Here is a 13,277-nt window from a genome sequence, read left to right as displayed (position 1 = left end):
AAATCATATTCATGCTCAACGCAAACAACAAATAACACTTATTTAGGTTCAACACTAATCCCGAAAGTATAGGGAGTGTGCGATGATGATCATATCAATCTTGGAATTCATTCCAACACACATCGTCACCTCGCCCTTAACTAGTTTCTGTTCATTCTGCAACTCCTGTTTCGATTTACTACTCTTAGCAACTGAACCAGTATCAAATGCCGAGGGGTTGCTATAAACACTAGTAAAGTACACATCAATATCATGTATATCAAATATACCTTTGTTCACTTTGCCATCCTTCTTATCCGCCAAATACTTGGGGTAGTTCTGCTTCCAGTGACCAGTCCCTTTGCAGTAGAAGCACGTAGTCTCAGGCTTAGGTCCAGACTTGGGCTTCTTCACTTGAGCAGCAACTTGCTTGCCATTCTTCTTGAAGTTCCCCTTCTTCCCTTTGCCTCTTTTCTTGAAATTAGTGGTCTTGTCAACCATCAACACTTGATGCTTTTCTTGATTTCTACCTTCATCGATTTCAACATCACGAAGAGCTTGGGAATCGTTTCCGTTATCCCTTGCATATTATAGTTCATCACGAAGTTCTAGTAACTTGGTGATAGTGACTAGAGAACTCTTTCAATCACTATCTTATCTGGAAGACTAACTCCCACTTGATTCAAGTGATTGTAGTACTCAGACATTCTGAGCACATGCTCACTAGCCGAGCTATTCTCCTCCATCTTGTAGGCAAAGTACTTGTCAAAGGTCACATACCTTTTGACATGGGCATGAGTCTGAAATACTAATTTCAACTCTTGGAACATCTCATATGCTCCGTGGCGTTTCAAAAACGTCTTTGAAGCCCTGATTCTAAGCCGTAAAGCATGGTGCACCAAACTATCAAGTAGTCATCATATCGAGCTTGCCAAATGTTCATAACGTCTGCATTTGCTCCTGCAATCGGTCTGTCACCTAGCGGTGCATCAAGGACATAATTCTTTTGTGCGGCAATGAGGATAATCCTCAGATCACGGATCCAATCCGCATCATTGCTACTAACATCTTTAAACTTAGTTTTCTCTAGGAACATATGAAAATAAAACAGGGGAGCTAAACCGAGCTATTGATCTACAACATAGACATGCAAAATACTATCAGGTACTAAGTTCATGATAAATTAAAGTTCAGTTAATCAAATTATTAAAGAACTCCCACTTAGATAGACATCCCTCTAATCCTCTAAGTGATCACGTGATCCATATCAACTAAACCATGTCCGATCATCACGTGAGATGGAGTAGTTTCAATGGTGAACATCACTATGTTGATCATATGTACTATATGATTCACGCTCGACCATTCGGTCTCCAGTGTTCCGAGGCCATATCTGCATATGCTAGGCTCGTCAAGTTTAACCTGAGTATTCTGCCTGTGCAAAACTGTCTTGCACCCGTTGTATTTGAACGTAGAGCCTATCACACCCGATCATCACGTGGTGTCTCAGCACGAAGAACTTTCGCAACGGTGCATACTCAGGGAGAACACTTATACCTTGAAATTTAGTGAGAGATCATCTTATAATGCTACCGTCGATCTAAGCAAAATAAGATGCATAAAAGATAAACATCACATGCAATCAATATAAGTGATATGATATGGCAATCATCATCTTGTGCTTGTGATCTCCATCTCCGAAGCACTGTCATGATCACCATCGTCACCGGCGCGACACCTTGATCTCCATCGTAGCATCGTTGTCGTCTCGCCAACTATTGCTTCTACGACTATCGCTACCGCTTAGTGATAAAGTAAAGCAATTACAGGGCGATTGCATTGCATACAATAAAGTGACAACCATATGGCTCCTGCCAGTTGCCGATAACTCGGTTACAAAACATGATCATCTCATACAATAAAATTTAGCATCATGTCTTGACCATATCACATCACAACATGCCCTGCAAAAACAAGTTAGACGTCCTCTACTTTGTTGTTGCAAGTTTTACGTGGCTGCTACGGGCTGAGCAAGAACCGTTCTTACCTACGCATCAAAACCACAACGATAGTTTGTCAAGTTAGTGTTGTTTTAACCTTCTCAAGGACCGGGCGTAGTCACACTCGGTTCAACTAAAGTTGGAGAAACCGACACCCGCCAGCCACCTGTGTGCAAAGCACGTCGGTAGAACCAGTCTCGCGTAAGCGTACGCGTAATGTCGGTCCGGGCCGCTTCATCCAACAATACCGCCGAACCAAAGTATGACATGCTGGTAAGCAGTATGACTTGTATCGCCCACAACTCACTTGTGTTCTACTCGTGCATATAACATCTACGCAAAAAACCAGGCTCGGATGCCACTGTTGGGGAACTTTAAGCGTGCGGACCCTACGGTTCGAGAACTATGTAGACATGACCGAGACACGTCTCCGGTTAATAACCAATAGCGGAGCCTGGATGCTCATATTGGCTCCGACATACTCTACGAAGATCTTTATCGGTCAAACCGCATAACAACATACGTTGTTCCCTTTGTCATCGGTATGTTACTTGCCCGAGATTCGATCATCGGTATCTCAATACCTAGTTCAATCTCATTACCGGCAAGTCTCTTTCCTCGTTCCGTAATACATCACCCCGCAACTAAATCATTAGTTACAATGCTTGCAAGGCTTATAGTGATGTGCATTACCGAGTGGGCCCAGAGATACCTCTCCGACAATCGAGTGACAAATCCTAATCTCGAAGTACGCCAACCCAACAATTACCTTCGGAGACACCTGTAGAGCACCTTTATAATCACCCAGTTATTTTGTGACGTTTGGTAGCACACAAAGTGTTCCTCCGGTAAAGGGGAGTTGCATAATCTCATAGTCATAGGAACATGTATAAGTCATGAAGAAAGCAATAGCAGAATACTAAACGATCAAGTGCTAAGCTAACAGAATGGGTCAAGTCAATCACATCATTCTCCTAATGATGTGATCTCGTTAATCAAATGAAAACTCATGTCTATGGCTAGGAAACATAACCATATTTGATCAACGAGCTAGTCAAGTAGAGGCATACTAGTGACACTCTGTTTGTCTATGTATTCACACATGTATCATGTTTCCGGTTAAGCATGAATAATAAACATTTATCATGTAATAAGGAAATAAATAATAACTTTATTATTGCCTCTAGGGCATATTTCCTTCACCCTTTGTCCGTCGGTATGTTACTTGCCCGAGATTCGATCGTCGGTATCTCCATACATAGTTCAATCTCATTACCGGCAAGTCTCTTTTCTCATTCCGTAATATATCATCCCACAACTAACTCCTTAGTCAGTTTTCTTGCAAGCTTCTTGTGATGATGTATTACCGAGAGGGACCAAAGATACCTCTCTGTCATACGGAGTGACAAATCTCAGTCTCGATCCATGCCAACTCAATAGACACCTTTGGAGATACTTGTAGAGCACCTTTATGATCACCTAGTTACGTTGTGATGTTTGATGGCACACAGGGCATTCCTCCGAAGTCCGGGAGTTGCATGATCTCGTGGTCGAAGAAACATGTATTTGACATTAAGAAAGCAATAGCAATAAACTAAACGATCATATACTATGCTAACAGTTGGGTCTTGTCCATCACATCATTCTCTTAATGATGTGATCCCGTTTAAAATGACAACTTATGTCTATGGTTAGGAAATCTTAACCATCTCTGATCAATGAGCTAGTCTAGTAGAGGCTCACTAGGGACACGGTATTTGTTTATGTATCCACACATGTATTTAAGTTTCCGGTCAATACAATTCTATCGTGAATAGTAAAACTTTATCATGAATAAGGAAATATAATAATAACAACTTTATTATTACCTCTAGGGCATATTTCCAACAGTCTCCCACTTGCACTAGAGTCAATAATCTAGATTACATTGTAATGAATCTAACACCCGTGGAGTCTTGGTGCTGATCATGTTTTGCTCGCGGAAGAGGCTTAGTCAACGGGTCTGCTACATTCAGATCCGTATGTACTTTACAAATTTCTATGTCCCCATCCTCGACATATTCGCGAATGGAGTTGAAGCGTCTCTTGATGTGTTTGGTTCTCTTGTGAAACCTGGGCTCCTTGGCTATGGCAATTGCTCCAATGTTGTCACAAAAGACTCCATGCACTGCTTTCGAAGCAGCTATGTACTCTGCTTCACACGTAGATCCCGCCACGACGTTCTGCTTAGAATTGCACCAACTGACAGCTCCACCATTTAATATAAACACGTATCCGGTTTGCGACTTAGAGTCATCCGGATCTGTGTCGAAGCTAGCATCGACGTAACCCTTTACGACGAGCTCTTCGTCACCTCCATAAACGAGAAACATATCATTGGTCCTTTTTAGGTACTTCAGGATATTCTTGACCGTTGTCCAGTCATCCACTCCTGGATTACTTTGGTACCTCCCCGCCAAACTTATGGTAAGGCACACATTAGGTCTGGTACACAGCATGGCATACATAATAGAACCTATGGTTGAAGCATAGGGAATGATTTTCATTCTCTCTCTATCTTCTGTCGTGGTCGGGCTTTGAGTCTGACTCAATTTCACACATTGCAACACAGGCAAGAACCCTTTCTTTGACTGATCCATTTTGAACTTCTTCAGAATCTTATCAAGGTATGTGCTTTGTGAAAGTCCTAATAAGCGTCTTGATCTATCCCTATAGATCTTGATGCCCAATATATAAGCAGCTTCACCGAGGTCTTTCATTGAAAAATTCTTATTCAAATATCTTTTATGCTATCTAGAAATTCTATATCATTTCCAACCAGCAGTATTTCATCCACATATAATATTAGAAATGCTACAGAGCTCCCACTCACTTTCTTGTAAACACAAACTTCACCATAAGTCTGTATAAAACCAAATGCTTTGATCACCTCATCAAAGTATTTATTCCAACTCCGAGATGCTTGCACCAGTCCATAGATGGATCGCTGTAGCTTGCACAATGTGTTAGCACCTTTAGGATCGACAAAACCTTTCGGTTGCATCATATACAACTCTTCCTTAAGAAACCCGTGAAGGAATGCAGTTTTGACGTCCATTTGCCAGATTTCATAATCATAAAATGAGGCAATTGCTAACATGATTCGGCCACACTTAAGCATCGCTACGGGTCAACCCCTTGAACTTGTCGACAACCTTTTGCAACAAGTAGAGCTTTGTAGACAGTGATATTACCATCGGCGTTCGTCTTCCTCTTAAAGATCCATTTATTCTCAATGGCTTGCCGATCATCGGGCAAGTCCACCAAAGTCCATACTGTGTTCTCATACATGGATCCTATCTCATATTTCATGGCCTCAAGCCATTTGTCGGAATCTGGGCCTGTCATAGCTTCTTCATAGTTTGTAGGTTCGCCGTTGTCCAACAACATGGCTTCCATGAGAGGATTACCGTACCACTATGGTGCGGAAGGTGTTCTGGTCGACCTACGAGGTCCAGTAGTAACTTGATCTGAAGTTTCATGATCATCATTATTTGCTTCCTATCTGGTTGGTGTACGCAACACGGGAACAATTTTCTCTGATGTTCTACTTTCCAATTCAAGAGCAGGTACAACTACCTCATCAAGTTCTACTTTCCTCCCACTCACTTCTTTCGAGAGAAACTCCTTCTCTAGAAAGGATCCATTCTTAGCAACACAGATTTTGCCTTCGGATCTGTGGTAGAAGGTATACGAAATGGTTTCTTTTAGGTATCCTATGAAGTTGCACTTCTCCGCTTTGGGTTCGAGCTTATCAGGTTGATGCCTTTTGACATAAGCGTCACATCTCCAAACTTTAAGAAATGACAGCTTAGGTTTCTTGCCAAACCACAGTTCATATGGTGTCGTCTCAACATATTTAGACGGTGCCCTATTTAACGTGAATGCGGTTGTCTATAATGCATAACCCCAAAACAATAAAGGCAAATCGGTAAGAGACATCATAGAATGCACCATATCTAATAAAGTACGGTTACGACGTTCAGACACACCATTACACTTTTGTGTTCCAGGTGGCGTGAGTTTTGAAACAATTCCACATTGTCTTAAATGAAGGCCAAACACGTAACTCAAATATTCACCTCCGTGATCAGATCGTACAAACTTTATTTTCTTGTTACAATGATTCTCCACTTCACTTTGAAATTCTTTGAACTTTTCAAATATTTCGAACTTGTGTTTCATCAAGTAGATATAACCATACCTACTCAAATCATCTGTGAAGGTTAGAAAATAACAATACCCGTCGCGTGCCTCAACACTCACTGCACCACATACATCGGTACGTATTATTTCCAATAAGTCATTAACTCGCTCCATTGTTCCGGAGAATAGAGTTTTAGTCATCTTACCCATGAGGCATGGTTCACAAGTATCAAATGATTCATAATCAAGTGATTCCAAAAGTCCATCCGCATGGAGTTTCTTCATGCGCTTTACACCAATATGACCTAAATGGCAGTGCCACAAGTATGTTGCACTATCATTATCAACTTTGCATCTTTTGGCATCATTATTATGAATATGTGTATCACTACGATCAAAATTCAACAAGAATAGACCATTCACTAAGGACGCATGACCATAAAAGACATTACTCATATAAATAGAACAACCATTTTTCTCTGACTTAAGTGAATAACCATTTCGCATTAAAAAAGATCCAGATATAATGTTCATGCTCAAACGCTGGCACCAAATAACAATTATTGAGGTCTAAAACTAATCCCAAAGGTAGATGCAGAGGTAGCGCGCCCAGGGGCGGAGACAGGGGGGCGAGCAGGGGCTAGACCCCCCCCCCCCCCCAACGATCAGCCCCCTCAAAGAAATATAGTACGGGCCAGTACTAATACCCGTATATATATGCGCTAATGGCCGGAGATTACCTGCCTAATTATGTTATTTAAGCCCAAAAAGCCACGTTGTTGTTCATGCGCCAAAGCCCAGGATGCAACAAAGATAGCCCATCTACCTTGCCTGTGTATATAGACGATAGATCATGGAGGCCTGGTAGTTCGTTCGATCTCTTCTCGCCTGACGATCAGATCGCTAGATCTATCTATCTCGCCGCCATGGCGCTAGGACGTCTGCCGCCGGACGCCGGTCCCAAGTCGCTGACCTTGGACTTGATTCCTGGCTTGTCGAGGCAGCGGAGTAGCAGGGAATACGACGGCTGCCGCCAACGGTCCTCTTGGTCGCTTCCGTCCACACACAACCAGATAATTAGGCAAGGTACATACACGGTATTGTACTTTATATACCTAAAAGTTTTGCCAGTATGATGTAACCCCCTTTTCCTTTTGTTTGGCTATATATACTTTGTTAGTCGGAAAACAAAGAGAATTGTTCATGTGAATTGCCTCAATCTCAAATCTGTGCTGGGGACAAAATTTTGGATCGAGACATTGATGAATAGTGACAGTAGAGCTATATTTAAAAAAAATCAATAAAGTACAGCCAATTTTAAAGTTTTCCGTGTTTCTGAATTTTAGTATTTTGGATTATTTGTTATTGACCTATATATTTTTAAACATATGTTGAGATACTATTTTGGTTGATAAATCCTACTATAGGTCTATAGTTCTATAGTACTAAACTAGTGATCGTCATCACTCGCCCCCCCTATATCCAAATCCTGGCTCCGCCCCTGAGCGCGCCGATGGAGATCACATCGACCTTGGAACCATTCCCGACGTGCATCATCACCTCGTCCTTAGCCAATCTTCATTTATTCCGCAGCTCCTATTTCGACTTACAAATATGAGCAATCAAACCAGTATCAAATACCCAGATGCTACTACGAGCATTAGCAAGGAACACATCAATTACATCAAACTTATAAAGGATGAGCTAGGTGGCAACCAAGGCCTCCACGTACGCAATGAATAGCGCGCCACAACGAGTGAGTGAAGGGGTGCGCCACAGCAAGCGAGCGAAGGGAAACCGTGTCCTTCCTCACACCTGCAGCGAGCCCGCGTCCCACCTGAGTCATCTCCCCATCCCCCTCCTCCGACCTCAACAATCCTAGCCGCCGCCTGCTACCTCTTGAGCACTGCGTTGGTTTTTCCATTGAAGAGGAAAGGGTGATGCAGTAAAGTAGCGTAAGTATTTCCCTCACTTTTTGAGAACCAAGGTATCAATCCAGTAGGAGACCACGCTCGAGTCCCACGCACCTACACAAAACAAATAAGAACCTCGCAACCAACGCAATAAAGGGGTTGTCAATCCCTTCACGGTCACTTACGAGAGTGAGATCTGATATATATGATAAGATAATATTTTTGCTATTTTTATGATAAAGACTAAAAGTAAAGAAAGCAAAATAAATGGTGCCAGAAATAGTTTGTTGACGGGATATTAATATGATGGAAAATAGACCCGGGGGCCATAGATTTCACTAGTGGCTTCTCTCAGGAGCATAAGTATTACGGTGGGTGAACAAATTACTGTCGATCAATGGATAGAACTGAGCACAGTTATTAGAATATCTAGGTATGATCATGTATATAGGCATCACGTCCGCGACAAGTAGACCGACTCCTGCCTGCATCTACTACTATTACTCCACACATCGACCGCTATCCAGCATGCATCTAGAGTATTAAGTTCATAAGAACGGAGTAACGCTTTAAGCAAGATGACATGATGTAGAGGGATAAACTCATGAAATATGATATAAACCCCATCTTGTTATCCTCGATGGCAACAATACAATACGTGCCTTGCTGCCCCTGCTGTCACTGGGAAAGGACACCGCAAGATTGAACCCAAAGCTAAGCACTTCTCCCATTGCAAGAAAGATCAATCTAGTAGGCCAAACCAAACTGATAATTCGAAGAGACTTGCAAAGATAACCAATTATACATAAAAGAATTCAGAGAAGATTCAAATATTGTTCATAGATAAACTTGATCATAAACCCACAATTCATCGGTCCTGACAAACACACCGCAAAAGAAGATTACATCGAATAGATCTCCACGAGAATCATGGAGAACTTCGTATTGAGATCCAAAGAGAGAGAAGAAGCCATCTAGCTAATAACTATGGACCTGAAAGTCTGAGGTACACATCATCGGAGAGGCTATGGTGTTGATGTAGAAGCTCTCCGTGATCAATGCCCCCTCCGGCAGGACGCCGAAAAAGGCCCCAAGATGGGATCTTACGGGTACAGAAGGTTGCGGTGGTGGAATTAGGTTTTCGTGGATGCCTCTGATGGTTTGGGGGTACGTAGGTATATATAGGAGGAAGAAGTACGTCAGTGGAGCAACATGGGCCCCACGAGGGTGGAGGGCGTGCCTGGGGGGGGTAGGCGCGCCCCCTGCCTCGTGCTCTCCTCGTTGATTTCTTGACGTGGACTTCAAGTCCTCTGGATCACGTTTGTTCCAAAAATCACGTTCCCAAAGGTTTCATTCCGTTTGGACTCCGTTTGATATTCTTTTTCTGCGAAACACTGAAATAGGCAAAAAACAGCAATTTGGGCTGGGCCTCTGGTTAATAGGTTAGTCCCAAAAATAATATAAAAGTGTATAATAAATCCCATTAAACATCCAAAACAGAATATTATATAGCATGGAACAATAAAAAATTATAGATACGTTGGAGACGTATCAAGCATCCCCAAGCTTAATTCCTGCTCGTCCTCGAGTAGGTAAATGATAAAAACAGAATTTTTGATGTGGACTGCTACTTGGCATAATTTTCAATGTAATCTCTTAATTGTGGTATGAATGTTCAGATCTGAAAGATTCAAGACAAAAGTTTAATATTGACATAAAAATAATAATACTTCAAGCATACTAACTAAGAAATTATGTCTTCTCAAAATAACATGGCCAAAGAAAGTTATCCCTACAAAATCATATAGTCTGGCTATGCTCTATCTTCATCACACAAAGTATTTAATCATGCACAACCCCGATGACAAGCCAAGCAATGGTTTCATACTTTTGGTGTTCTCAAACTTTTTCAATCTTCACGCAATACATGAGCGTGAGCCATGGACATAGCACTATATGTGGAATAGAATGGTGGTTGTGGATAATACAAAAAGGGAGAAGATAGTCTCACATCAACTAGGCGTATCAACGGGCTATGGAGATGCCCATCAATAGATATCAATGTGAGTGAGTAGGGATTGGCATGCAACGGATGCACTAGAGCTATAAGTATATGAAAGCTCAACAAAAGAAACTAAGTGGGTGTGCATCCAACTCGCTTGCTCACGAAGACCTAGGGCATTTTGAGGAAGCCCATCATTGGAATATACAAGCCAAGTTCTATAATGAAAATTTCCCACTAGTATATGAATGTGACAACATAGGAGACTCTCTATCATGAAGATCATGGTGCTACTTTGAAGCACAAGTGTGGTAAAAGGATAGTAGCATTGTCCCTTCTCTCTTTTTCTCTCATTTTTTATTTGGCCTTTCTCTTTTTTATGGCCTTTCTCTTTTTTTTAGTCCGGAGTCTCATCCCGACCTATGGGGGGAATCATAGTCTCCATCATCCTTTCCTCACTTGGGACAATGCTCTAATAATGATGATCATCACACTTTTATTTTCTCACAACTCAAGAATTACAACTCAATACTTAGAACAACAATATGACTCTATGTGAATGCCTCCGGCGGTGTACCGCAATGAATCAAGAGTGACATGTATGAAAGAATTATGAACGGTGGCTTTGCCACAAATACGATGTCAACTAGATGATCATGCAAAGCAATATGACAATGATGGAGCGTGTCATAGCAAATGGAATGGTGGTAAGTTGCATGGCAATATATCTCGGAATGGCTATGGAAGTGCCATGATAGGTGGGTATGGTGGCTATTCTGAGGAAGGTATATGGTGGGTTTATGATACCGGCGAAAAGTGCGCGGTATTAGAGAGGCTAGCAATGGTGGAAGGATGAGAGTGCGTAAATCCATGGACTCAACACTAGTCATAAAGAACTCATATACCTGTTGCAAAAATATTGTTAGTTATCGAAACAAAGTATTACGCGCATGCTCCTAGGGGGATAGATTGGTAGGAAAAGACCATCGCTCGTCCCCGACCGCCACCCATAAGGAAGACAATAAATAAATAAATCATGCTCCGACTTCATCACATAACGGTTCACCATACGTGCATACTACGGGAATCACAAACTTCAACACAAGTATTTCTCAAATTCAAAACTACTCAACTAGCATGACTCTAATATTACCATCTTCATATCTCAAAACAATTATCAAGCATCAATCTTCTCATAGTATTCAACACACTCATAAGATTTTTTTTACTAATCTTGAATGCCTATCATAATTAAAGCAAATTACCACGCTGTTTTGTGGGACTCTCAAAATAATATAAGTGAAGCATGAGAGAACAATAGTTTCTATAAAACAAATCCACCACCGTGCTCTAAAAGATATAAGTGAAGCACTAGAGCAAAAACTATATAGCTCAAAAGATATAAGTGAAGCACATAGAGTATTCTAACAAATTCCGAATCAAGTGTGTCTCTCTCAAAAGGTGTGTACAGCAAGGATGATTGTGGCAAACTAACAAATAAAGACTCAAATCATACAAGACGCTCCAAGCAAAACACATATCATGTGGTGAATAAAAATATAGCTCCAAGTAAATTTACCGATGGATGAGGACGAAAGAGGGGATGCCTTCCGGGTCATCCCCAAGCTTTGGCTTTTTGGTGTCCTTAGATTATCTTGGGGTGCCATGGGCATCCCCAAGCTTAGGTTCTTGCCACTCCTTGTTCCATACTCCATCAAATCTTTACCCAAAACTTGAAAACTTCACAACACAAAACTTAACAGAAAATCTCGTGAGCTCGTTACCGAAAGAAAACAAAACACCACTTCAAGGTACTGTAATGAACTCATTATTTATTTATATTGGTGTTAAACCTACTGTATTCCAACTTCTATATGGTTTATAAACTATTTTACTAGCCATAGATTCATCAAAATAAGCAAACAACTCACGAAAAACAGAATCTGTCAAAAACAGAACAGTCTGTAGTAATCTGTAACTAACGCAAACTTCTGGAACTAGAAAACTTCTACCAAAATAGGACGACCTAAATAATTTGTTTATTGATCTGCTGCAATTGGGATCAATATTTTATCACGTTCTGGTGATTTTTGATAATTGTTTTCGTGAACATAAAGTTTCTGGAATTTTCAGCAAGATCAAATAACTATCATCCAAGAAGATCCTATAGGTTTAACTTGGCACAAAAACTAATTAAAACACAAAAACAAATCTAACTAGAGGCTAGATCAAAGATTTATTCCTAAACAGAAGCAAAAAGCAAAAAACTGAAAATAAAATTGGGTTGCCTCCCAACAAGCGCTATCGTTTAACGCCCCTAGCTAGCATAAAAACAAGGATAGATCCAGGTATTGCCATCTTTGGTTGGCAATTCTTCAATACAACACCTATAACCCTTAGGAGTTTCTTTCTTTCTATTAATGATCAAACTTCTAGGCACGAAATCGAAAAGATCATTTGTAGCAAATGGTTCCTTAATGATAGCAAAAAGATTGGGATGAACACTTATTGACTTGAGATCCGCAGTTTCCTTATTAGAGGATTCACCCTTATTTTTAGGAACATACATAAGCTTGGCAATTTTGGTAGGAGGATATGAAGTGTTTTTTACGGAAGAAAAGGCGGTCCCCAAGTTGGTAATGATACCCTCAAGTTTATCGATTCTAGTGGAATCTTGATTTATTCTTTCATTAACCATGGGTTCCTTTTCTTTAAAAAAATTGAAAGTGACTCCTACCTTAGATCCATATTGGGTAATTTGGTTGTGGATCTTTTTATCCAAATTTTCAATTAACTCTATGGTAGCAACTTTATTTTCAGTAATTTCAAGTCTTTGCATCACATGCTCCAAAGTTAACATAGTTCCATTAACCAAAAGAGGTGGTGGGCCAAACAAATCTATCATAGCATTATAAGAATCAAAAGTATGGCTACCCAAGAAATTTCCTCCGGTGATGGTATCAAGAATGTATCTATTCCAAGGAGTGATGCCTACATAAAAATTGCGAAGAAGAACGGAAGTAGATTGCTTCCTAGTAGATCTATTTTGCGCATTGCAAATTCTGTACCAAGCATCTTTTAGATTTTCTCCCTCCCTTTGTTTAAAATTAAGAACTTCATTCTCGGGAGATAAAGGAGTAGATAAAGGACTAGCCATAACGACGAAGCAAGCGAAAAAAAGAGGCAACGGAAAAGAGA

Source organism: Triticum aestivum, chromosome 4D (assembly GCF_018294505.1).
Source record: "Triticum aestivum cultivar Chinese Spring chromosome 4D, IWGSC CS RefSeq v2.1, whole genome shotgun sequence".
Lineage (NCBI taxonomy): Eukaryota > Viridiplantae > Streptophyta > Magnoliopsida > Poales > Poaceae > Triticum > Triticum aestivum.
This window is presented reverse-complemented; position numbering follows the sequence as displayed.